Below are 27,305 nucleotides of genomic sequence, written 5' to 3'. Positions count from 1 at the left end.
TATCATAGCTGTAAGCCAAAAGCCAAGTCTTAATTGTTCTCTGTGTAATGGATTAATGAGAGCAAGTAAACAGCCATATTATATAGAGTAATTGATGAAGGGCAATGCTTTGTCAGGCTACATTAACAAATGAAGTCATTTCGTACATTTTAATGGGATTTGGTGGTTGTTCTTATTTGTTTGTTTCTGTCATGTTTTTTAGCAGAATGGAGGTCAATCTGAGGGCTTGCAATGAAAAAATTTCTTTCTCACTAAAAGTTATAGTGTGTTTCAACTTCAGATGATGTGCCCTGTTCTGAGGGATTTTCGGAGTAGAATTGCTCTTATCAAGTGGAGAACTATGTTGGCTGTCAAACAGTCTCAGGAAGGGTGGCCCCCAGGGTCGAGTCCTAGGGTCTGTCCCACCCCTCCTGGCAATTCTCAAACCACCTGCTCCCCCCACATCATATTGAAGATGTCAGGCTAGATCTCAAAACATCAAGCCTCATGACAGCTGTGCCTTGTTAGCCATGACTCTAACTCTGTCCCCAGACTATAAGTTCCCAGGAGCTTAGTGGCAGCAAGTGGAGCTTATTACAATGGATTTTACCAAGCACTCTGCACAGTGTCAGTAAATGCTGGCTGCTATCACTCAAAAGAAAGACAGGAAAAGTTACATATTATCAAGGCAAATGGAGATATGGATGCCACACCTATTTATGAATGGAAAAAAGACCAAAGGAGGTACAACAAAACATTGGCAAAGGTTACCACTGTGAAATAGGATGGCACTTCATTTTTTTATTTTTTGCCTTTCAATATTTTCTAAAATAAATGTTTCTTCATTCAACAAATACTTTTTGCATGATTCCTACATATTAGGCATTGTGCTAGGCACTGGGGGATATAAAGATGGAACAGACACAGTCCCAGCTGCAGAGTCGATATCCAGCGTGGGGGACAGATAAGGACAAAGGTGAGAAACAATGCACAGCTTCAAGGCCATCATCAACATCATATACATCCCAGACCTGAATATTTAGTTGAGTTTTCCTGCAGATGAACATACAGAGTTTTGAAAAAAGGATGTCTTTATGGGGCACCTGGGTGGCTCAGTCAGTTAAGTGCCAGACTCTGGTTCAGGTCATGATCTCAGTTCATGAGTTCAAGCCCCGCATCGTGCTCTGTGCTGACAGCTCAAAGCCTGGAGCCTGCTTCAGATTCTGTGTCTCCCTCTCTCTCTGCCCCTCCCTTGCTCTCCACCCCTCCCCCATTCATACTCTCTTGTTCTCTCAAAAATAAACATTAAAAAAAATTTTAAAAAAAGAAAAAAGGATGTCTTTTTAAAATTCACATAAAACCATCAAATAGGGGCTGCAGGGTGGTGCACCTGGCTGGCTCAGTCGGTAGAGCATGCAACTCTTGATCACAGAGTTGTGAGTTTGAGCCTCACATTGGGTGTAGAGATTACTTAAAAAAATCTTTTTTTTTTAACGTTTTATTTATTTTTGAGACAGAGAGAGACAGAGCATGAACGGGGGAGGGGCAGAGAGAGAGGGAGTCACAGAATCGGAAGCAGGCTCCAGGCTCTGAGCCATCAGCCCAGAGCCCGACGCGGGGCTCGAACTCACGGACCGCGAGATCGTGACCTGAGCCAAAGTCGGACGCCCAACCGACTGAGCCACCCAGGTGCCCCAAAAAATCTTTTTAAAAAAAACCATCAAATGGGGGAGGAGTATCCATGAACAATTGTAATGCAATATAAAAGTAGTGACAGAAACACAAAAGATATCATGTAAGCAGGTCTGAAGGTAAGGTCTTTGGGAATGGGAGAAGCTTTCCATAGGAAGTAACATTTCCATCAAACCTGAAAGACAAGAATTGCTGTTATATTTATAGCCAGGATAAAAAAAAAGTGCTTAAAAATTAGTATTGGCTGTTATTGGATGACTGGCTATTGAACATTGAATGTGAATGAATGAATGAATGAATGAAAAAATAAATGTAAGATTTTTAAAAATCAGAAAGATCAAATGACTGGCCCACTTACCACCAATGTGAGGAAAAACCACAAGTGGAAAAACAATTGCCCGACTTTCAGCCCAGAGTTGTTCCTTCAGGCCCTTGCTACTCAAAGTGTGGTCCACAGGCTAGTGACATCAGCATCACCCAGAACTTGTTAGAAATTCAGAACCTCAGGCCCCATTCCAAGCCCACCAAATCAGAATAAGCATTTTAACCAGAACACAGATGATTTGTGTGCACACTGAAGCTTATGAAGGCTAGGCTTGCGATTCACAGTCTCAGCTACACATTAGAATCACCTGGGAGCTTATACAAATCTAATTGCCCAGGATGGCTTGGTGGTTACAAGCACAAGTCCTAGGTCTCATTTCTGGGTTCTCTGGTTGATTAACTGTGTTACCTTAGGGCAGATCCATTACTTTTGGTGCCTTGGTTTCTTCATCTATGTGGTAGGCAGCTACTGACCTGGTTCCCAAAGGTTCCTGTCTCCTGGTATTCATGCACTTCTGTAATCCCCTCCCTTGGAGTGTGGGCTAGGGCTTCATGGCTTGTTTCTATGGACAGAATACAGCAAGAGCAATAGGACATCATCACCAAGTTTAGGTGACAAAAGCCTATGACTCCCATCTTTCTCAGTCTCTGACTCTTCTCATGCACTCACTTTGGTGAAGCAAGTTGCCATATTTTGAGCTTTCCTATGAAGAGCCCCACATGGCAAAGAACTGGGTTCCTCCATAGGAAAGTTCACAATATGGCAACTTGCTTCATGGCAAGGAACTCTGGTCAACACCCAAAAAGGAACTGGGGCCCTGAGTCTATTCTGCTAACAGCCACATGACTTAGCTTGGAAGTAAGTTCTTCTCTAGTCAAGCCTCAAGGTCCCTGCAGCCTGGCCAACACCTTGATCACAGACTTACAAGAGACACTGAGCCCAAAGACCAGCTAAGCCACACCTGGCTGCTTGATCCACAAAAACTGTGAGAAAATAAATGTTTGTTGTATTAAGCCACTAAATTTTGGCTGCACAATTAATTAGATAACTAAGATAACCCATAAAGTGGTAATGATATTAGCATTCATTGATAGAGTTATTGCAAGGTTAAATAATTCGCATGAAGTGCTTAGAACAGGGCCTGGCATATAATAAATATCATATATGTTTTGCTATCAGATATTATTAGAAACCAGTGATGCCCTTGGTACCTACTGAAGAATGTAAATCCTTTGGGCATCCTTTTTGACCCCCAAAGGCCCTCATTGTTCCAGTTTCTCAAGTACGCTGTAGTCTGGAAGGCCACTCGATGTAGGAGACACCCCCACATGTCTACCGTGAGATGAGAACATTCTACATCAACTGTGTTACTCATTGCATCTGTGATTTTAGTCATGCCTAAGCTCACTTCCTCTTAGCCCTGCCCAGGGTTTGTTGATTTCAGCCAAACAATATCATTTGTTTCAGCCAAACTATACCATACCAATTCCTCAGTTTAACTAAATTTAGTTTCTGTCATTTGCTGTCAAGAATCCTAACTTATGCACAGGGATTAAGGGAGATGTGCTAGAAAAGATCCAACTGAGATCTGGAGAGTAAGGCAGATGTAAATGCATGGAGGAGAGAGAGGGTTGGAAGACGGTGTAAGGCCAAAGGAACAACTTGCACAATAGCTCGGATTTCTCGAGATGAGAGGAAGTAAGACACGTCTGAGGGCCAGAAACAAAGCAATGTGTCTGGAGTGCAGTGCAGGGAGCAGAAAGTACATGACACGTGAGAGGGACCAAAGTATGCTCCTTGCACACCAGGTAGGAGTTGGGATTCAATTTGAGGGCACAGGCGCAACGCTGACGGGTTTTAAGTCAGAGGCTGACAAACCACAGCTCTGAGTCAAATCTGCCTTCTGCCCATTTTGGTAAACACGGCTTTATTGGAACATAGCCAGAGCCACTCACGTACACAGAGGGCTCCTTTTACGATGCACATGCAGAGCTGAGCAGTTGTAACAGAGACAGCATAGCCTGTGAAGACTAAGACATTGACCATCTGACTCTTTACAGAAGAAGTTGCCAGTCTCTGTTTTAAGCGAATGGGTTCTATGCTCACACCTGCTCTACACAGATTCTGGATGCAGATTGAGAATGTGCTGACACAGGGGCAGAGAGGCGGCCACCTTTCCCTTCCTTATACCCCATCTGGGGCCAACACTCAGCTGTCCTTATGTAAGAGATATTAGGGGGAGAGGGAGGAGCGGGGCTGATGGTTTGGGTGGCCCATGGACAAGTAAATCAGATTCTACAGGGGTTGGCTACATTTTCAATAAATATTTTGGAGAATAAGAGAGACAAAATAGAAATACGTTATTTTCCTTCTGTTGTTAATACATCAGACAATATGATGGCAAGTTAAATACAAAAAAACCCTGGAGTTAGGGGCATGTGGGTGGCTCAGTCAGTTAAGCATCTGACTCTTGTTCTTGGCTCAGATCATGATCTCACAGTTGGTGGGTTCCAGCCCCACCTTGGGCTCTGCACTGACGGTGCAGAGCCTGCTTGGGATTCTCTCTCTCCTGCTCTCTGTCCCTCCCCGACTCACGCTTATTCTCTCTCACAAAATAAACAAACTTAAAATCTAGAGTCAGTTAGTAGTTTAAAACAAAACAAAAACGAAAATGCCATCCCCCAGGCCTGACGTCTACTTGTGCAATGACCCTCTCCTCACCGACAGTCTCTGCAGCAGTACAAATCTGGGGGCCGTGTTCTTCTGCCATCAAAGGAAGAAAAGTCACAAAGAGGCGAAAAAGACTCTGCTGGTCCCAAAAGCACCGTTGCTCGGGTCCTTCTTGGGTTTACTTAGGAGTAGTGCTTGCTAAGAAAACAATTATTATTCTCTAACTTTGGTTAGGAGTGGGGAGGGCGAGATAGAAAATGTGAAGCCAAGGGGAGTTGTTTCTTCAGGACAGCTGGCAGAGACCCAAAGTACAAAGTTGTCTACAAACTCTCGAATCAGTGTGAGACTTGCAAGAGAACTATGTGCTGGCAACGTGGGCTGGCCCGCCTTGCCAGAGCAGAATTGAAACCATACCTCTACCTCTTGCAGACATCACCCAGTGGAAGGATGTTCTTATAAATCCCAGCCTGGAGGCCATCTCATCTACAGCCCCCTCCCTGTTCCCCTTCTCTTTCACTCCTCAAACCAGAAGAACTTAATAAAAACAGAAGGAACACATCTCTCCAGAGCTTCTCTGAACTGAAAGAAGTAGGGAAATAAAAATACACAGAGGATGAATATGACCCCTCTGGTCACTTCTGATTGGCTTCCAGGGGCCTCCACCATCGTGGCCCATTTGATCTGGGCCACACTGTGTGATGTGAAGCCCATGGGTGCGAGGGTTGGGGGGTCACAGTGCCTGCAGCATCACGAGACCTCAGAACCAGCTGCCTTTACCTGAACCACTCTCCTCTGTTCTTAGCATAGGAATCCCATGTTTATCTATGAAAATCTGACCTCAGTCTGGAGAAACTCTCAAATTAGCCCAGAGAGAACACAAATAATTACACCCTGGATTACTATACTTGCACTGAAAACCCACAATGCATCACAACTATAGAAGTGGAGAAAGGATTCTTCTGCTCTGGGACAGACCTCACTGTTTCCACTGGGAGGTCCTGAACTTGGCTTGGCATCCAAGGTTCTCCATAATTTGACATGATTCTCTCAACTTCTTCCCTGTCACTGCCTACACAAACACCGCCAAACAGATTTTGTCCTTCATGCATGCCTATGGAGACCCCAGCTCCCATCTTTGCTCCTTCACCCTCATTGGGTCCCTCCACATCCAGGAAGAAGCTTCAGTAAAAAGCAGGAAGCACCAATATACCTGTAAAGAGGTAGTGTTCCCCCACAAAACTAGACCCAGTTTTCCATCCACCCAGTAACCAGGAATTTCATTTGGTAAATACAGGGGAGTATTTTTTGCCAAAGCATTTTTGCTTCATGCACTATCTCAAAAGAAACATGATGTTAAGTCTTATTAAGAGTTCAATGATATTGCTAGAAATTGGTGGAGATATATATATATATATATATATAGAGAGAGAGAGAGAGAGAGAGAGAGAGAGAGAGAGAACAGGGACAGAGAGAGAGGGAGAAAGAGAATCCCAAGCAGACTCCATACCCAGAGTGGAGACTGACACACAGCTTGATCTCATAACCCTGAGATTATGACCTGAGCTGAGATCAAGAGTTGGACAATCAATTGACTGAGCCACCCAGGCACTCCCCTATATATTTTGAAATGCATCTTCTTTCTGGTAAAATCATTCTACAACAAAGGCACTAAAAGAAGGGGGTTGTTTCAAAAATGTCACTGCAAGCAAGACTCAGGGCTATACTGTAGTGCACTCCAACGTTGAAGGATAAAGTTGACTTACTACATAAAAATTAAATCTTAGTCAGGAAGATTCAGGTGATGAGCTATTTGGAACGTCTCTACCAAAAAGAAAAACAAAGAGTACAGAAAATTTCTCTATGAACATATATGTGTTTGTCTGAATAAACTTGCTATAAAGTTAACATTCTATTTAATGTTCTGGTTAAAGTTCAAACAAACAAAAACAACCTAGAACAAATGTATAACATTAGCTCTTAAAAGATTAGCAACATCAAAGGCCAATAATGAATATTACGTTAAGCCCAGTACCTAGCACTTCTTTGGTGACCATTTGTAAGCATTGTTCCCTCCCTCCTTCTTGAAATGCACTCTTCTGCCTTCTACCTCCTGGTGTTCCTTCTACTCCTCTGGCCCCTTCCTTCTATTCTACTTTGTAGGCTCATCCGTTTCTACCCACCCATTATATAATGGAGATCTTTAAAGCCTCTGCTCTGGACCCTCTTTTCTTCTTCCTGTGTAATTCTCCCTTGAAGCGATGGCATGCATGCTCCAAGGTATGAATAACATCTCTAAATTGATAGCACTTATAGTGGATTGAAGAGGAGTCCAAAGAGATATGTCCAATCCTAACCAGTATCTATGAATGTAACCTTATTTGGAAATAGACTCTTGGCAAATGTAATCAAGTTAAAGATTTCAAGATGAGATCATCCTGTATTTAGTTTGGATCCTAAATCCAGTGATAGGTGACCTTATAAGTGACAGAGAAGGAGGAGATACAGAGATATCCAGAGGGGAAAGCCATTTGAAGACAGAGATTGTAGTTATGCAGCCCTAAGCCAAGGATCACCAGCAGTCACCAGAAGCTAGAAGAGAGCCATGGAATAGATTCTGCCTCGGAGCCTCCAGAGGGAACCAACTCTGCCGACTCCTTGACTCTGGACTTCTGGCCTCCAGAACTATGAGAGAATACGTTTCTGTTGTTTAACCAGCCAAGTGTGTAGTAATTTGTTACAGCAGGCCTAAAAACTAACATAGCGCCCAAATGTGCGGTTTAGCTCTCTGGCCTTGCCCTGAGTTCCAGACAAATACCTGTAACTGCGAATTTTACATCTCAGAGGAACCTGAACTCAACATGTCCCTATTGTAATCCAACATCTTATCTACCTGTATTAGTCAGGGCTCTCCAGAGAAATAGAACCAACAGGATATACAGTTGATCCTTGAACAACATGGGTTTGAACTGCACGGGTCCACTTATACGTGGATTTTTCGTTTACAAATACCTACTGTACTGTAAGTGAATTTTCTCTTCCTTATGATTTTCTTAATAACATCTGCTTTCCTCTAGCTTACTTTATTGTAAGAATGCAGTATATCTATAACATACAAAATATGTGTTAATTGACAGTTTATGTTATCTGTAAAGCTTCCAGTCAACAGTAAGCTATCAGTAGTTAAGTTTTTGAGAGTCAAAAGTTACACACGGATTTTTGACTGCACGAGAGGTCAGCACCCCTGACTCCTAAGTTTTTCAAGGGTCAACCATATATAGAGATATATGAGGAGGTTTATTATAGGAATTGGCTCCCACGGTTATGGAGGCCAAGAAGTTCTACAATCTGCTGTCTCAAGCTAGAGAACCAGGAAAGCTGGTGAAATAATTCAGTCTGAGTCCAAAGGCCTAAGAACTGGAATTGGGGGGGAGGACAATGGGTAAACTGGTATAAATGCCCAAGGCTGAAGGCCTGAGAACCAGAAGCTTCAAAGCTCAAGGTCAGGAGAAGATGGACATCCCACCCAGTTCAAGAAGAGAGGAGAGGAATTGCCCTTCCCTTGCCTCTTTAATCCATTCAGGCCCCAAACAGCTCTCACCCACCTTGGGGAAAACAGATCTCTCTACTCAGTTTACTGAATCAAATGCTAATCTCTTTCAGAAACACCTTCACAGACACACTTAGAAATAATTCTTTACCAGCTATCTGGGCATCCCTCAGCCCAGTCAAGCTGGCACACAAAATTAACCATTGCAACCCCTTGTCAACGTAACCCCTATATGCATCTCCTTAAACCATTTTTAAGTTCCAAACAAAGACATTAACAAAGTCATAATTCTGCCTAACATGATGCAAATATCCTGTGTACAGCCAAAACTGCACTAACCCCTTCCCCAGAAGAGAAGGTAAATCCTTGAGTGACATTTACTGCTTTTTTTGTTGTTGTTGTTGGTATCCTATAAACTTAAAATAGTATGGCATAAGTTAACACTTAAATACTATAATATAAAGTCAGCATATCTTAAGTTACATGATAAGGGAACAAGAAAGGAAAGAGATCAAAGACATTTACTTAATATATGTATATAGACACAAAATAAGGAGGAAATTTTCATGACAATTACAGTCCTCGTATTTATAACTATCTTCTTCTACTATCGATACTATATCCCCTTTGTTTTCAGCAAGTACCTCAGCTAGCTGTGGTTCTTTACCTGGCTGGATGACCCAAACCTTTACTCTTGGAGAATCTGGGCCACTACTAGGTCTGCCTGGATTGGGTTGTAGTTTTCCATGGAACTTAATCATAGGACACAGTGATACCAAGAGATCCCTTAAGGGATTTCCTATAATCCAAACATACTCTTCCTTAGCTTCACTGTGGAATAGTAATCCAATCTTCCCTTGGTAGTTGGGATCAATCACCAAGTCAGCACATAATTCTCTTCCTGGCCTGTAGATTCAGAGGCACTAGGAGTCCAGAGCAGCCAAGTGGCAATTATAACTTCCAGTTCAATGGAATCATTGTTGCGTCTCCCTGTGGAAGCATTCCTCTCTCTGGAACTAAGTCCTCTAAGCCAGCAGAGCATAAAAGTCATAGGAAAAAGGAAGAAAAAATTTGGCTGATTTTAGCCCTCCTGCAGGAGATCAGGGTCTCCCTCAAGGCAAACCTGCAGGCTCTCAGGGAATTCAAATCCCTGAGATCATCCTTTCTTATCACTACTTTGACAGCAACATTAGGAGCAACCAACCAACAGCATTATATTCCTTAGTTTCCCGGAAATGTTTGAAAGTATCATATACAAAGGCCTCACCGACTACTAATACCATCACTTTTGGAGGTGAGGATTTCAACATATGAATTTGGGTAGGGGGGAACACATATCAGGCAAGCCATAGCACTACAACTTAGTCTCCTTTTGTGGCCCCAACTCAGTAGACAGTGCCAATATCAATCCAGTTCCATAAGCCAGACACCAATGACCCTGCCCTCTATCTTCTCCCCCTAATCAATCTCCAAACCCAGGCAATTTTATACCTTATGTATCTATTGTATACACCCATTTATGGCTGCTTTTACTGCCATCACTTCAGTTCAGTGAGCCATCAGCTCTCACCTGGACCACTGAAGCAGCCTCCCAACCCATCTCCCTGCTTCAAGTACTGCCGGCTACAATTCGCTCTCAGCCCACCAGCTAGAGTAATCTTCTCAAAAAATAAATTAACTCACATCATGGTCTTGCTAAAACCTCTCAAAGTCTTCATATGGCCCAATTCTCACCTCAGCCTATAAGGTCCTCCACTGCCCAGCCCCCAACTACTTTTCCAGCCATATCTCATGCTATTTTCTCTTAGCTCCCTGAGCTTCAGCCATAGTAGCAATTTTCTTTCCAGAAACTTCTGTATGCAGCAGTTAAGAGATTGTGTAGTGAACTCCCTGAATTCAAATCCCAGTTTGGCCTGTTCTAGTGGTGTGGCTTAGAGCAACTTACCTAATCTTTCTGTGTGTGTGGTGAGACAGGAGGAGAAGTTCAGGGGGTGGTCCATTTCTTCATCTGAATATGGTGATAACACAATTCGGAATTTACAAAACTGCTATAAATATGAAGTGACCAAACTCACTTAAGTCATTTGCATAGCATCAGGTACATTCTAAAATATGAACATTATCTTCTAAAACTTTGCTCTCTCCCAATTTAAGGAATTTACTACATCCACTAATCTCTGCACTCTTGGTTCATTCCACTTCATCCTTCAAACATTACCTCCAGTTTCTACAAGAAGCCTTCCTCAACCACCAAACCAGTGTGCAGTGCTCTGTTGGAGAACTGCATGGCCCCGTGTTCTCATCCCTACACTTTACTGCCGTCAGTCTTGAGTTTACCACTCATGACCCGTACCTTACCAAAGCAATTCCTTATCCAATGCCAAAATCATGCAAACCTGGAATTTTTTCTCATAAAATTTTTTATGACCATCCATTTTTTTGATGGTATGATAAATACATACAGAAAAATCTGCGAAGTGAATGACAACAGAGTGATCCATCCATCTGACAACAGAGTGGATGGCTGGTAGCCTCCACTATGATGTTGCACCACAGATGATGTCATAGCAGCTCGCTGTTTACCACATAAACAGACGGTGTGTGTCACAATGTACAGATCAGAAATAACTCTCTGAAGTATTTCTCTGCAACAATCTCCTAATGGACTACCTGTGACTTACTAATGGTCAAGAGACAGTAGAGACATACTAAGTGAGAGAGAAATTTGAAAATACAAGCCAAATGCAAATATGGGATATGAATAGATTGTATACAAGAGCTTTAAACACCCATCATCTCCATCAAGTTCTCCAGAGACTCCCATCAGCAGATTTTCCTCCAAATTATACTCTCAGCAGATGTGTAATGACCAAGACCCTGACGATAAAATAACAATAATGTTAGACTCTCCCGGCCAGCAATGACTATTTTTATTTCTGTAACCCCAACATCTAGTTTAGAGCCAGTAAATAGAGTAAATGTTCAATAAGTGTTTATTGGTAGAATGACTGGATATTTTAGATACCAGTTAACATAGCTGTTCCACAGTCAGAGCCCACAAGAAGTATTGCCACTTGACAAGCATTTTAACCTGAGGACATCAGTCAACATGTAATAATATTCCTGTGTTGGTGTTTTGGGCTCCCAGTAGCCAAATTCCCTGACTTTCCTCTAGGATGTCTCTCCAACTCCACTCTCACTCTTTGTGCTCCCATGGAATATGGAGGTGGGTGTCCACTGGTGGCTACAACACTGGACATGTGACCCCAACCTAGCCAATCAAAACATCACACGCTCTTAGGCATGCTCATTGGTTCAGAGATGGGCGTATGACCCAAGCTGTGGCAATCGGTCCAATCAGTGATCATCCTGACACTTTGGTTTGAACAACCAAGAAAGAACTACTGAGAGCTGGACTCTTTTCCATTGGTTTTGGGGAAGTGAAGTTGTAAGACAGGAATGGTCTGAGGCCATCACAAGGAAGGGTTTCTGACAGTTGAAGTGAACCCAGAGGAAGAAGAACCAAAAGAAGGAGAAAGACCAGGTTTTGGTAACATTTTTGGACCCCTAGATCTATCTAACTGTACCTGAACTCACCTTGCACCAGGACTTTTGCCATGTGACCCAACAGTGTATTTGGGGTTTTTTGGTGTTGAAGTGGTTCTTTTTTGGTGGTGGGGGGCGGGGGTTGTTTGCTTGTTGGGAGGTGAGGGTTTTCTTGTTTTTTTGTTTTTTTGTTTTTTGCTTAAAGTAGCTTGAATTGGGTTTTCTGTCACTTATAGCAAAGAGGGCCATGACTAAAACTCTTTCTTCTGAACACATGCTTGGAAGCTAAGAACTCCAATTTTCATACATTATTCTGAGTAATGAATGATGCACATCTCAGGACACCATAGCAGGAGTTTACAAGTTTACAAAGTTCACAAACAAGTTAACAAAGGTGACATGTGAAAATCCAGACAACTTTACAACCCAAGGTTCTAGTGATGTCTGCAAAAGTTTCCAAGGACTCAAACAGTTAAATGTATCTGAAATTCTAACATCCTTGGAGTGAACTCACATTTACTGGAATTAGAATGCATACAGTTGCCCCTGTTTCCATTGTAACACCAAATTAGTCCTTGTTAATTGGCCCCTATTTATTTTCACTCACTTGCTACCATTAGATATTTGTCCTGGCATCCTAGTCAGGAAGACGTTAGCTAGGCCTAATTGCTCAGACTGTATTTAATGGACAGCCTGTACTATCAGATAGCTCTAGAAAGAAAACAACAGAAGGCTTAACATGCAACTCTAGGAATGCCAGGTATGTAGTCATAAAATCGAATAATTTCAGAGCAAGGAGAGCCTCAGATGAGCTGCTAATCATCTCCATGGCCTGAAACAGTAAGTACCCCCAAAGCCAACTAATGAAAGGCTAAACTCGTTTCCAACTGCTAACAGGCATTTTTGAAGAGATAAAAATCATGACTCTCACACATATATAAAATGAACCCATGTCAAAGATTCTATGTTATTCATCATTTAATGAGGGAAGCCTAAGTTCTTACGCTGGTTCAAAGGAGAAGTCAAAGAGCAGACACATATGTAGGCAATCAGAAGTGCTGACTACATTTCAGAAATGCTGAAATGCATTTGCTAATAGATGCAGTGTTGGCTTCCTATGCCAAACATTCATTTGCGCTGAATGTGGACAAGAATCATTGACATTACTATGAGGTTTTTTTCAACTCACAGAGTTATGAAATAGCTCAAAGACAATGAAAGGTGCAGACCACTATAAAATTAAGGGACTCAAGTTCGAGAACTGGATAGTGCCCAGCATCTCATAGGATACTCAGGAATCTCTCTCTCTCTCTCTCCACCATTCAAAGATTTGTGCAAGATTTCCTCTCTGCATATGACGTTTTCACTAACCAAATATCTATTGCACATGTTATTTGAGCATTTTTGTGGTTTTTGAAAAACTTCACTGAGCCTTAGTTTCCTCAGTAGAAAAGAGGAAACTGTAATATTCGATTTTGTAGGGTGTGGTAAAGATGAAACGCAATAATGTCTGGGAAATGTCCTAGAACCTCACTAGATACCTGGCACCTAGTAGGTTAGGGAAGAATTTGTGCTTTAGTAGAGCACTGTGCATTGTCTACAGCACATCCTTCCGGGTCATCTGATTCTGATTCTATGAGGGCTCTGCAGCTTTCATTGCCTTTGAGTTCTTTTTTTTTTTTTTAATGGCTCTGTAAATTGTACATAACTGATAGCAATGCAAGTAATTTTTGTCTATAGACATGCAAATAAATTCTGTCTGGTGGAGGGATAACCAGCCCTTCCCTTTAAAAAGACAGTTTTGCGGTCATTTGCAAATTCATTTCATTATTTCTAATCTGTAAAAGTGTCTGCATTTTGACTTCTCCTTTAAAGCAATTGTCACATCCATCAAAAGCTGCCTCCCCATATTTCACCGACACACACAACCTCTTGATAAGACAAAGTTGAGTTTATTGCTTGCTGCAGTAAAGGAGAATACCACCTGGCAAATCTGTGCCAGTGTCTCTGGGGAAGGAGGGGAAAAGTCAGCATTTATTAAGAATTGGAGTTTTATGTAAAGCAGCTTTTCAAAGCACGGGTTTGATTAGTATTGGGTAAAGATTGTGGTACAAAAGTCCAGGATTGGTGGGCACAGAAAGGTGAGGACCTCAAGGCAAAAGATTCAAAGATTCTCCAGAAAGCTCTGGGAATGGACAATCACACTATTTGGCTGGGCAGCAAACTCCGGGAAGAATTACCTCCGAATTACCTAATGATCTGACTTCTTTATTTATTTCCAAGATTTTCTGTAGTAACATTAAAGATCTAAGAGAAGTATGCAGAGATCTAAGTATTATATTCTTCCTCTAAAACAGAAGATATCCCTCCTCGAGGTAGCTTTGAACACCATGTGTCCACTTTCATAATCCTCTTGGATGAGATCTATGATGTAAGGGAAACAAACCCTTTTTTTCTACTCTCTCATGTTTAGCATCTGGGGCCTGCTCATTAAACTGACAAAAGACAAATTAAGAAGAGAAAAAGCATACAAATGTGATTTGATGTTAATATGTCTATTTTTCCATGCATGGAGGTCTTCATAGAAAAGAAAATGAAGACCTCAAAAAAATGTTATCATAGAAAAGAAATGAAGACCTCAAAAAAGTGGTTAGACCTGGGAGCTTATATATCCTCTTAAGAAAAGGTGATAGATTATGGAGAAGTGACAGAAAAAAGGGAAGGGGGTTTGGGCTCTAGAGAGTGGTAAGTTGTGAAAATGTAACTAAGAAATGCATGGTAAATAAGACTTCCTTAGTAAGGTATGCAGATAAGAGTCAGTCTCCTCTTCTTGGCACGGAAGAGGGAACACTTTCACAAATGAAAATTTGTGTCAGAAGGGTCTCATTGTGACCCTTCACAATGAGAAATATATGCACTGCTTTTAGGCAGAATGAGAAAGGGCAGAGAGTTCTTCCTGTGTCTGCTATTTCTCAATTGCCTTCAGCTCAAAATTATTCTTGTGCCAAAGTGGCATATTTTGGGGTAGCATATTCCGAACCCTTTAAGTGGCATTAGTGGCATTGTCTAAATTGTCTGCAGTTCTCTCAACCACAGCATGCAGGATTTCCCCCAACTTTCCAAGCTTCTTATGAAGCATGAAATGAAGAGGCCTAAGGCAAGTCAAATTCAGAATTCCCCTGGAGTAGAGAGAGATCTACCGATCTCTTTCTCCTAAAGGGCAAGCCAATGGGCCAATAAATAAATAAGCCTTTATATTGTAAGTAAAAGCAATAAACAGTAAAACAAGGAACGAAAATTGAGCAAATTTTGTTAGGATTTTTAACATATCTTAAAGCTTTTCAGACTCATTTGCACAGATTATATCCTTTTCCCCTTAACAAAATCACACCTCATTATCTTGCATACAGATGTGGACCTCTCTGCCAAGAGTGCTGTAGTAAAGACACATCAGATATATTTAATTACAACTTTTAATCAAAGAAATTTCTATTTCACAGAGAAAACTGGTGAGAGCGGAAAGAGGACTGTGGATAATTGCTGATAACCCCAAATCAGCATTTTAGCAGACCAGAAGAGCCCATGAATACACACAACACAACTTTCTACAGCCACACATATCCCTCATACAACTTCTCAACATGGCAAAAATGAGCACATTAATGAACAGGCCCAAAGATAGTATATAAAAATATGAAGCAAAAGTATATAAATTTGAAATTATGCTTAGTAATCAGTTTCACTGTTCTTTCTTACTTAGATATACGATCTAGGATACAAAAATGCTAATTCAAAGGGGCACATGCACCCCAATGTTTATAGAAGCACTATCAACAATAGCTAAAGTATGGAAAGAGCCTAAATGTCTATCAGATAATTAGTGGATAAAGAAGATGTGGCATATATATGCAATGGAATATTATTCAGCAATCAAAAAGAGTGAAATCTTGCCATTTGCAACAACATGGATGGAACTAGAGTATATTATGCTAAGCAAAGTAAGTCAGTCAGAGAAAGACAAATATCATATGATTTCACTTGTATGCAGAATTTTAGAAACAAAACAGATGAACATAGGGGAAGGGAAGCAAAAATAAGATAAAAACAGAGAGGGAGACAAACAATAAGAGACTCTAAATACAGAGAACTGAGGGTTCTTGGCGGAGTGTTGGGTGGGGGCATGGGCTAAATGAGTGATGGGCATTAAGGAAGGCATTTGTTGGGATGAGCACTGGGTGTTATACGTAAGTGACGAATCACTGACTTCTATTCCTGAAATCATTATTACACTATATGGTAAATAACTTGGATTTAAATTTAAAAGAAAGAAAGAAAGAAAGAAAGAAAGAAAGAAAGAAAGAAAGAGAAAGAAAGAAATGATCTAGCCATTCAATGAATACCCATGAATTAACTCAATTTAATATCAGTACTAAAGTTCTTGAAAATGAATATTCCAGCTGATGTATTACAAAATATAATCTCTGTTGAAATTAAATTTTCAGAATAAATCAACACAAATTTTTATTTTTCATAACTATAAGCATTAGTAGAAATAATGCTAGTTTATTTGATTAGTACAGTAAACCCTGAATAAATTTAAGAACATACCCAAGTAGAATAAAATCATAAACTCCTATTATGTTTACCATGGTAAACCAGGGAAGACAATTATTTGTATTAAGCCAAAAATAATAAACTCATTTCATTTCCAAAAGCTGACTTAATATATTTGAACTTGGCCTCTTAAGCCACTTTTGAGTTAAATTTCCATAAGACTACTCTGTTTAACATATTGAAAGTTATCAGTTCGATTTCCTTAATTTCTGGGATTTTTTTTAATATTCCATCGATACAGTGCTTATCTGATGTAAAGCAATCAGAAGAACTCATTTAATCTTTAGAGAAATTTCTGTTCGGCAGATCCTCTGAGCCCCTCATCAGTCAGTCATCTCATCTGTTACATATTTTCTCTGTTTTCTTACCAGAGACATGGCAATTCTTTTCCCAGAGTTGTTTCTGTTTACAATATCTATAACTATCTTTATCAAGAGACTCCTTCCATTGGAGCCGAATGACTGAGATGGGAGCATCTAGATATTTTATCTGTAAGGCTATGAATTTATTCCAGTTTCTACTTTGTTTTCATTCTAAACTATTTTCAAAGTCCTCCACAAGTGTTGGAGTTCTGGCAGTAGGGTTATTTCCTATTCTAGTCCATGTTTATGTATTTGCTACTCAATTTCTGGCTTAATACCAATTTATAAAAAATGAGGAAGGAGCGGGGGATCACATCTGCTTCTAGATTTTCTGCTGAATGCTGCCTAAAGGTGGAACAGGCCTATCCCTGGGTTCTCCACAATCCTCATCCTTTCTCTACTTGAGACTAGATTAGCATCTGATCCACTTTCATAGGGAAGATTTGTGGGATAGACTCCAAAAGACCTTATCCAGCATGTAGAGTTTTTCTGAACCTCTCTGATTTCCTATGAAATTCAGGGTCCTTTAAATCATTATTGAGAGCTTCCAATCCTGCTTTCTCCATCCATTTCTCAGCATGAGACTCCCACTAACACTCATTGATATAGATAGACCAGTGAGTCCTGCATTACATATTCATAAACTTATTCTAAGTTCTTCTGCAAAATTCTCCTATCCTGGCTGGGCTCTCAGCTCAGACTTGAGACCAGGGCTTGAAATCAACAGAAAGGGATTTTGCCTGTTCTGGGGGAGGTTTAACTTCAAGAGACCATTGAAGTTTAAGAGGTTGTGGTAGGCCAGTGGGGAAGAGGAGCAAATCAGAGGGAGGCCAGAAGCTGAGAGAGATGGCAGAGTATAGAACTGGGGAAGGTTCACACTGTGATTCAAGAGGATCCGAAAGAGAGACAGCTTTCAGTTTTTCTTTTGCTTTGGCCAAAAGAAAGGAAGGAAGAGATTTTGGAATCTGAATGTCTTGGAATGCTTCTTGATGCCAGTTGAGAAATGGGGGCAGTTGGAAGTTTGCTCCTCATTTGAACTAAACTTCTCAGTCCCCAGGACCAGCTTGAAGAAAGAGCTTAACTTCAGGGCCTGCACCCATCCTCTTCCTGATGGGTTTCCTCTTACTGATGCACAACAAAAATGACAAGAACAGAGAGACAGACAGATTTCCACCAAAAAAAATATATGTGCTTTTTCAAATGTTGGCACCTAAGGAGGGTTTCTTAATCCTAGGAGAAGAAATAAACTCAGCATCTCACAGTTGAATGAAAGAGATAAAAGTTTCTAACCAATGCGAGGTCTATTTGCCTACCCCGTCATCACAGTCAGAAAGTCTCCAAACAGAAGGCTCAAAGGACCTCAGAGGGACATTCTGTTTCCCATTCCAGGGCATTGGCCATGACGGTGAGATCTTGGTCCCAACTGGATCTCAGTGAGACCTCCAAATCTGTCGAAAGCTGTCTCCCCAAATATCACCAACACAACTTCTTGATATGTCAAAGTTGAGCTTGCAATTACTGCATTAAGAGGGACTGCCATGTCACAAGGTTTAGCAGTGTCGTGGAGAAGAAAATGTGATGTCAGAATTTATTGAGATTTGAAAGTTTGATTTAAGACAGATCTTTCAAAGTGTTGGTTAGGACTGAGTAAGGATCATGAAACAACAGTCCAGGATTGGTAGAAGCAGCATGATGAGAATTTAAATGCAAGGAATTCAAAGAATCTTAGGATGGTTTTTTAAGGAGGTTCGTGCAATGAATCAAACCATTTGCTTGGGCAACAGACTCCTGGGGGAATAGATCATGCTAATGAAGGCAGGAAAATAACACAAAGTCATGTTAATGCAGACAGTGACCTGTGGCTTTGGTTTTCAGTGTCCAGTGTAATTCTAAGGGTAGAAGGTCTCAGTTCTCCCATTGCTTCTGTCACTCTTATTAATTTGTGAGTTAAATAAAATCTTTTTCATGCATTATTTCATATCTACATGAGAGTCATGATTTTACCTTCTTTGAAAATCATCTTTAACAGTAGATACTCACCGATGGCAGTTGGAATTCTCATTATTTATATAAAACTCAAAGGAATGAGTGGACACAAATCACTGTGTACATTGCAGGGACAGGTCTAATCAGGGCTCCCATCATCTGATGTGTTCTTATCCTTTATCAACCTCTCAAATTGGCTGGGTATTAAAAACTTCGTTTTGTTCCACATTCCACATCTCTTTTGGCTTCCAAGTAAAATATTACATCCTCAGTCTGTCATATCTCTATAGCAAGGGTTCTTAACTGTTTTTGTGCCATGGATTCCTTCAACAACTGGTAAGGTCTATGGGTCTCTTCTCAAAATCCTGTTTTTAAATGTTTGGAAAAAAATAATAACTTTGGATAATTTCTTTAAAACAATTATATTGAAACGTCTTCAAAAAGATTGCATTTAAAATTTTGCAACGGAGTAATGTAAGTGCATCGTTAGTAACCCATTAAATAACCCATTAGATAAACCATTAGGTCTACTACAATCCAGTAGTATATCTGGTAATTATTTTAATATAAAGCAGATAGGATATTCTGAGATATCTGCAAAACCGTGATGCGATATAAAAATACCTGAGGTTCTTGAAAATGTAACTATGCTGTGTTGTCTATATTCCTAATTAAACGATGCACTAAATTTCAGTGAGAGGTGAGTGATAATCAAGATGCATTTTTTCTTCCCAGTCATGTTCACAGACCTCGTGAATTCTATCCACAGACTTTTATAAGTCCCAAACTCCAGCTGGGAACACTTGTTCAATAGTCATAGACGCCCAGGGGAAATGTCAACAGATTTTTAAAAATCAGTTTAATGTTAGTCAAATAGAAAGCCGTTGCAAAGTAGTAAATACAATGGAACATCACTGCTGTAAAAAACAAAAATACAATGTGCCATGTGTTTGCACCAGGAAGGGAAAGATGTGAGAAATACATACCAACTGGTCACCTGGCTGGTCGGGCAAAAATGAGAGAAGACAGTTGACATTTTCTTGTTATGGTTCAACATTGTTCAATGGTTTACAATATGTGTATATCCTTTTGTACTTATTGTGGACTAAAAACTGTGTCCCCCCAAATTCATATGTTGAACCCCTAAACCCCAATGTGACTCTATTTAGAGATAGGGCCTTTAGGGAGATAATTAAGGTGAAATTAGGTTATAAAGGTGAGCACCTAATCCAAGAGGACTGCTGTCCTTAAAAGAAGAGGAAGAAGCCCCATAGATATCTCGCTCTCGCTCTCTCCCTTTTTCTCTCTCTCTGCCCAAAAAAGGAGCCATGTTAGGACACAACAAGAAAATGGTCCATCAAGCCAGGGAAATAGGTCTCACCAGACACCAACCCTGTTGGCTCTTCCATCTTGGACTTCCAGCCTCCAGAATGGTAAGAAACGAAATTTCTGTTGTTTAAGCCACCAGCCTATGGCATTTTGTTATAGCAGCCTGAGAAAACCTATACAGTAGTTTTGGGGAAGGGGGGGGGGCCTAATTTTTTAAATAGCTTATTTGAAATCCAAATCCAAAGTACTGATTTGCAATGAAAACAGTCGTGCCCTAGGGCGCCTGGGTGGCTTGGTCACTTACGCATCTGGCTCATGGTTTTCAGCTCAGGTCATGATCTCACCGTTCGTGAATTCAAGCCTCACATTGGGCTCTGTGCTGACAGCTCAGAGCCTGCTTGGGGTTCTCTCTCTCTCACTCTCTCTCTGCCCCTCCCCTACTCACATTCTCTCCCATCTCTTTCTCTCTCAAAATAAGTAAACAAACATTAAAAACAAAACAAAGCAAAAAAAAAAAAAAAAAAAAACCAAAACAGTTATGCCCTGTGGTCAGGAGAGCTCCGGGATCATAAGAGGAAGCTCTCAAAAGCTAGTCTTAGAAGAGCCATTGCCGCCTAACACCCCAATCCCATACCTCATGTCAAAATCAGAATCTTACAAAGCTGTGTGACACCCCCCAACAACTGAGGTTCCCAGCAGTCTTCTGATGTGTTTTCCAGCTCATCTTCCCATCAAGAGCTCGTGAGCCTTATTGACGGCATCCTAGTCATTTCAAAAACAGTAGCTTATTTTTCCCAGCAAAGAGAAAAGTGCAAAAACTATTCCCAGCAAAGGGAAGAGTTGGGGGGGAGGGGGAGTGGGGGGAGAGAGATTTGCCAAAGAATTTCAAAAAGCCAAGAATCTATTGTGTGGTATCATCTAATCTTTTTGGGTGGTCTCCCCCTCCCCACCAAACTCCTGGCTTTCTGGTCCTAAATACTCCTGGCTTAAGATATCTTGAAGATCACCAGAAACAGAGCCCTGTAGATCATGCATGAAGCCTTATCTTTGCTGGTTATGCTTTTATTTCAGAGGTCACCCATCCACAGCACTCTAGGAGGCTCCTGGCATTAATGAATCCCTTGCTGAATTTACAGTAGCAGCTCTCAGCCCACACATTAGTGCCACTTAGACAGAGATCAGATTTCCTTTTTAAGCAAAAGCTTCAATAGCTCACAGATCAGCCAGCTGAACTCGCTCTCTTTCTCTCTCTCTCTCTTACAATATGAACATTGGGGGGGGGGGGGGAGTCCTTATGGGGCAAAAAATAAAAGCCAAATTCCACCACAACACTTTTTGCATTTTAAATCTTCCCTAAGCTCATCTGCAAAATCATTTCTGTTTGCTTTATGAAGAAATGGAAGGTCATTGCTCTAGGTTAAGCAGAGAATGCTTCTTGGGATAGTTGCAAAAGTGTTCGATCAGTTATTTGCCATTAAATTGTCACTTTACTAGCGAAGAGATCTGAAGAGTCCGTTCCTCTGAACATCAGTTTTTCATCTATAAAAAGAGAATGAAAGTACATGGTCTGGCCACCTCCCAGGATTGTTATAAGGGTCAAATGAGATCATAATCTATGTGAAAGTACGGTTGGTGCTGGTGATGTTATTTAACACTCAGCTGGACTATTTTGTTGGTAAGTGCAATAACAGTTTTAATACATTGGGGTAATTTGGAGAATTATGTCAAGTTAGTAATGGTTGAAATTGAACTCAAAACACCTAACTGCATTTCTAACAAGACTAGAATTGGGATTCTTTAAAACTCAGATCTTTGTGGTGGTGAATGGACACAATCATGTAGCTGGAGAAATGAACCCAGTCAGATTTTCTTTCCATAAAGAGAGGATTGGAAAATAGTCCCTAAGAAGATAAGTGGGCCCAAAGTTTCCTGGATCTTTGTGCAATTCAGGGATAGGCATATTTCATATTCCCAGTAAGCTGGAGGGGGCATGATTTGAAAGCAAGTTGAGGGAGGTGGACAGGAATGCCATCTTGAGAGAGATGTTTTGCAATCATGTGTGTTTTGACTATACTATTGTTGAGAATCCACATTGGTCCTTGGGAAGGGTGTGTGTGTGTGTGTGTGTGTGTGTGTGTGTGTTTGGATCTGTATATAGTGTTTGGAGGCAGAAGGAGGTCCCAACAATTAGTAGCTGGCCAGTCAGCGGGAGGAAAGACTCAAGGCTACAACTCACATCAACAATACTTCCCTTCAGGTGCCCAGGGTTCATCAAGGACTTCACCATGAGGCTTAGAGTATTCAGACTCAGCCAACCCTACAACCCCACTCTTACCCAGACTGTACCAAAAACACAATAGCAAAGGACAACTGTGGATTGACCACAGCAGCAACACTTCCGGCCAATTTATCTCAATAAGTCAGACTTAGGAAATGACTCAGTTGGAGAGGACAGATCAATTCCATGGGTAGAAAGAGGTTTTCTGAAAGTCGAACAGAGAGCACACAGCAGAGGAAGAAGGTACTCACAGAGAGGCCCTGACCTGAGACAAAGGATTGATGTTAGGAAATAGGGATGCCCACAAGAGATCAACAGAATGTAAAGAGTTTGAACTCCCTGGGGGACTTTTCCTTAGGACAGGAACATTAAAATTAGCACATAATTTCCAGAATTTTCTTCTTAGTTTCCCTCAGTCCTGCACTGCAGTCTGATGCTCAGATAGAGCTTTGAATGGTCAGGCTTCTATAAAATGAAGCAGAAGACAGGGATAGGATACATGGCCTGCCCACTTTCACCCTTCAGCTGCCATTGCAAGAACACAGCAGCATCCTCGCTAGGGCTCTGGATCTTGTTGCTCAGGCAGGGACCAGCATGACTGGAATCAGCAGAAGAATACAGTTACTAGTAGACAATTCCAGAGCAGATAAGGGACAGCCTAGCCCAATTTCACCCTATCTTCTTTCCCCAAAACCTTAACGGAGATGATCCTTTCAGGCAGAGAGAAAACTAAAACTTGGTTTTCAAGTTATTTGGAAAATATTTAAGAAGTTTAACACCTTTGGTGTTAAATTCTTCAGTTTCTTCATGAAAGGTTATCTACACAGTCATAGGGTAAAAGGACTGTGTGAACTGCAACTCAGTTAGACTCCAAGCCTGAGTCCTGAGACAGGTGCATCTCTCCCTTGCTAATGCACATGCATGCATGTACACATACATCTCACACACACATGTACACACAAACACACACCAGACAGCAGATCCAGGATCTATATTTTCTGTCTTTAGCTTTATGCCTGGAGAGCTCAACTGAGGGACTCATTGCAAGGATCCTCACCTTTTGCGAGGTCAAATGCTCAGTTTATCAGGCTGTGTGATTTAATAACTAAACTCCCTGAAATGGGTTTTCTGGAAGCAGTTGGTATTTAGCTTGGGAACTGGGTTAGGATTACACCTATGTATTGGGTAGGTGGTATTGGTAGGTAAGTTGCTAGCATCCATATCCATGACAGGCATACAATTGTATTTGTTGACAATGTTGTTAATGCTGGAGACCTTGATCACAATAGTTCTGATCTTGAGTTTAACCCCAAGATATATACATAGGATAAGCCAAAAGCCCACCAGCATCACCAGGCAGCCAGAATATGGGTCTGGGGAAGCCTCCATGCACCAATTCTTAGGACTACACAGACAAACTAATTTGAAATTTGGCTTTAATATTTGGAAACTGAATACTTTCAAAATAATTTATTGCTTAACTAAATTAAGCCAAATGGTTTTAAACCACTCTGTGCATAGAGGTACAGCATTTTATCCCCACTTAGAGGACAATGATAATTTGGTAATTTCTAACTTGAGCCAAGGAATTCACCAGGTAAACATAGATCATAATGTTGATAATGCCAATGGTCACAAAATGGTGGCACCAAATGGGTATTTTTACAATGGATGAACACATCTCTGAGACTCCCAGTAGCAAAAGGAAACAAATGCCTTTGTTGGGCCAGAAGGAAATGATTTTGTAATTTCCTGTAATTATTGCCCTAGCGTAGACTTGAGTAGGCCTCTTTCTTCCCATCCAAGTGGACTCTTCTTTCAGCCCTTACATTCTCCAGCCCTCATCACCAGATTCAATTTTATTCCATTTTTTACTGAGGTTATGCTAAGTATGGTATTCATACCTGAGGCTACAAGGATAATGATGATACTAATAAATGTCATCTTATCATATTCATTTTACAGATGAGGAGGCTGAAATTCAGGGAGGCGACCTCAGCTGCAGCAAAGAAATAAACGGCAGAAGTGGGATTTACAGAAGGGCCATGTGACGCTCAGAGTCCATGGTCAGGCCAGCGCTGTGACATAGTCCTAGCCCTGGAGGACGAGCAGTCCTCTTCTCGATCTACAGAAGACATTACTACAGCGTCTTCATGCACCCCAAGCCATGAACATCACCACCCCCAAAGTTAGGTCTGTCCTGTGCCATAACTTTGCCCTGCCTCCTCTTCTCTGCCTTATTCTCTTGGACAGCAGGAGGGCTGGCCCCAACCCCAATCTGAGCTTGCTTGATCCTAGCCGGCTTCCTGCCAAGAGCTCAGCCCCCTGCTCCCCCAGAGCTCGGGTCTCTCCTGCCTGACTTGGAGGCAGCATGGAGCAGTACAGAAGGGCTTATACACAGGCTCTCTTCTATGTGGCCCAGTTTCCTTATCTATGAAATGGAGGTAATACTATCTCCTCCTAAGGTTGAATGAAATCATCTATGTAAAGTGCTCAGCACAGGGCGTGTCTCCTGAGGTGGGGGAGGGGGAAGCTCCCATCTGCCTATATCCCTCAAGACTGCACTTAGACCACCCTCCCTGCAGAGCCTTGGAGAGTCACTTGGATTTGTAAGCTCCTTGGATGCTGTACACTGCCAGGTCCAGGGCGACGTCTGAAACCAAGCCAGTTTCTTCAGTCCACATCCTATCAGCCAAGGGGGCAGGGTTCTACTTTCCCTCCTGACAACCTTGGTTGAGATCCCAGCATGCCCACTCCTGTTGCCACACTTCAGAGCAGGACCACTCAACAGAATTTTCTGGGTGATGGAACTGTTCTAGATCTGTGCCGCCCAAAATGGAAGCCAGTGGCCACGAGTGGTTATTGAGAAGTTGAAATGTGGTAAGTATGACTAAGGAATAGAAATTTATAACCATTTTTTCATTGTTTCTTTATTTATTTTGACAGAGAGAGAGCATGAGCAGGGGTGGGGCAGAGAGAGAAGGAGAGAGAAAATCCCAAGCAGGCTCCCTGCCATCAGTGCAGAGCTCAACGCAGGGCTAGAACCCATGAACCATGAGATCATGACCTGAGCTGAAACCAAGAGTTGGATGCTTAACTGACTGAGCCACCCAGGCACCCATAACTATTTTTAATTAATTTTAATTTAAATCGCCACATGTGGCTGTGGCTAATGACTATCATATTGGACAGTGCAAGTGTAATGCATGTACAACCAGGTGCTCTCCCTGTGTCTCTGCTCCCAGACAGCACTTCACCTCATGTAGCGTTGCTTAGCCACTCACGGTCAAGTCCAGCCCCACAAGTAACTCACCACACACCCACTGGTTCCTGTAGATGAGCCTGTATTTGCGTCTAGTGCATCTGCCTCTGCCTGGAGAAACCCACCTCCCAGGTACAACCCTTTCAGGGGTCACTGGAAGGTGAAGAGGAAACAGACAAGCAATCCAGCAGTGGGACTGCAGCAGCCAGAGCTGGGAAGGGGTGTATATAATTACATATCCCAGAGCCGGAGAGGATTAGAAGTGCTACAGAAGTGAATGTCAGGCAACATGATATTCCACAGGTGTGAAAGTAGCATTTCTATAGGGTTGGCCAACACTCTCTAAATCAAAAATATCTGCTGCTGAAGGAAAAAAAATAATAAAGGTGAAGTGAATCATAAACTAGAATAAAATGGGATAGGAAAGATCATATAGGGTAGTCAAGCCAGTAGACCATACCTACAAACCTGACTGCCCATACACTGCCCTAAAAGTTAGATCCATTATCAAAGAAACATGTGATTTAAGTCAAAAAGACACCGGAAAAAAGCAAAATAGATTTTACAGATGAGGAAACTGAGGCTTCAAAAGTTTATTTGCTCAAGTTCAGGCAGTTTATAAGACTTTAAACCAAATAATGATCCCAGGCAGTTGTGTATCACTTCATCTTCAGTGACCCGGGATTCACAAGAGGGGTGAGCAAGCACATAGCAGAAGAGGTTGTTTTCATGACCCAGACATCAAGCAAACACGGAAAGGAACAAAAATCGAAGCAGTTCCAGCACCTACTAATGCATGTATGGGATCCAAGAGCAGAAATGGGAATGGGGATCTGATTTAAGGATCAAGAAGATGGGTTGAGTTTTGATGTGTTAACTATACCCTGCAGTGAGATAACCAAGTGAAAATGATCAAAAGTCAACTGGAGGGAGGCCTGGGTGGCTCAGTCAGTTAAGGACCCCACTCTTGATTTGATCTCACCGTTTATGAGTTCAAGCCCCACATCAGGCTCTGTGCTGATGATACCCAGCCTGCTTGGGATTGTCTCTCTCTCTCTCTCTCTTTCTCGGCCCCTCCCCTGCTCATACGTGTGTGCTCTCTCTCTCTCTCAAAGTAAATAAATAAATTTTTATAAAAAGTCAACTAGAGATACAGGATTAAAACTGTGGAGAGTTTAGGGCTGGGGATAAAAATATAAATTGGGGGATTGTTGCAAAGTGAACAAAATCTCAAAAGAATAGAACATTAAGAGAAACCAGCAATACCCAAAGTATCACCAGACAGAAGACATGGACAGAATACAGACATTAATTGTACAGCAGGTGTCACTTTGCCAGGAGTTGCGCCAGTCATCATTACACCTCACCACCCACACAACAAACTTGTTGGAGAAGAGATATGAGCGCAAACATTTGTCGTCTGCCTCCCAACATCTATTTTCTCTTTCTCTAACAACACCCAACAGCTCCACTATGGGGTGTGCTCCTCCCAAGTTCAGTCCAAGGCGTCCAGGGCAGCTCCGTTTCCGCAAGTGTGGATCATGTGATCTAGCCTAAGCCAATCAGCACCTCTCACTCCCTTACACTTAGCGATTGGTTCAGGCACAGGTGCAAGACCCAATCAGCTTCAGGGAGACCCAGTGAGGCTGCGGGGAATGCTGGGACAGAGGCGGACAGGCTTTCCTTGGGACGACAAACCGGAGGTGTGTAAGGTA

General features: G+C 41.7%; 2 long non-coding RNA genes across 6 annotated transcripts in view; one reads left to right on the top strand and one right to left on the bottom strand.

Moving 5' to 3' along the window:
• LOC132693844 (uncharacterized) overlaps positions 1-10,740 on the bottom strand; it is an 87,163-nt gene extending 76,423 nt beyond the window's left edge. For 4 of the 5 annotated variants that reach the window (XR_009616999.2, XR_009617001.2, XR_009617002.3 and 1 more), the window contains exons 1-3: positions 10,672-10,740; positions 10,159-10,221; positions 2,470-2,558 (exon numbers count right to left, since the gene is read on the bottom strand). This is a non-coding gene — a long non-coding RNA (uncharacterized LOC132693844). The other variant, XR_013556539.1, reaches the window with a different exon arrangement.
• A 9,297-nt stretch (positions 10,741-20,037) lies between these two features.
• Positions 20,038-26,648, top strand: LOC132693845 (uncharacterized). The gene is made up of 3 exons (XR_009617005.3): positions 20,038-20,154; positions 21,545-21,725; positions 24,294-26,648. It is a non-coding gene; the product is annotated as an uncharacterized LOC132693845 (long non-coding RNA).
• The last annotated feature ends 657 nt before the right edge of the window (positions 26,649-27,305 follow it).

Source organism: Panthera onca, chromosome B4 (assembly GCF_046562875.1).
Source record: "Panthera onca isolate mPanOnc1 chromosome B4, mPanOnc1 haplotype 2, whole genome shotgun sequence".
In the NCBI taxonomy this organism is placed as follows: Eukaryota; Metazoa; Chordata; class Mammalia; order Carnivora; family Felidae; genus Panthera; species Panthera onca.
This window is presented reverse-complemented; position numbering and strand designations above follow the sequence as displayed.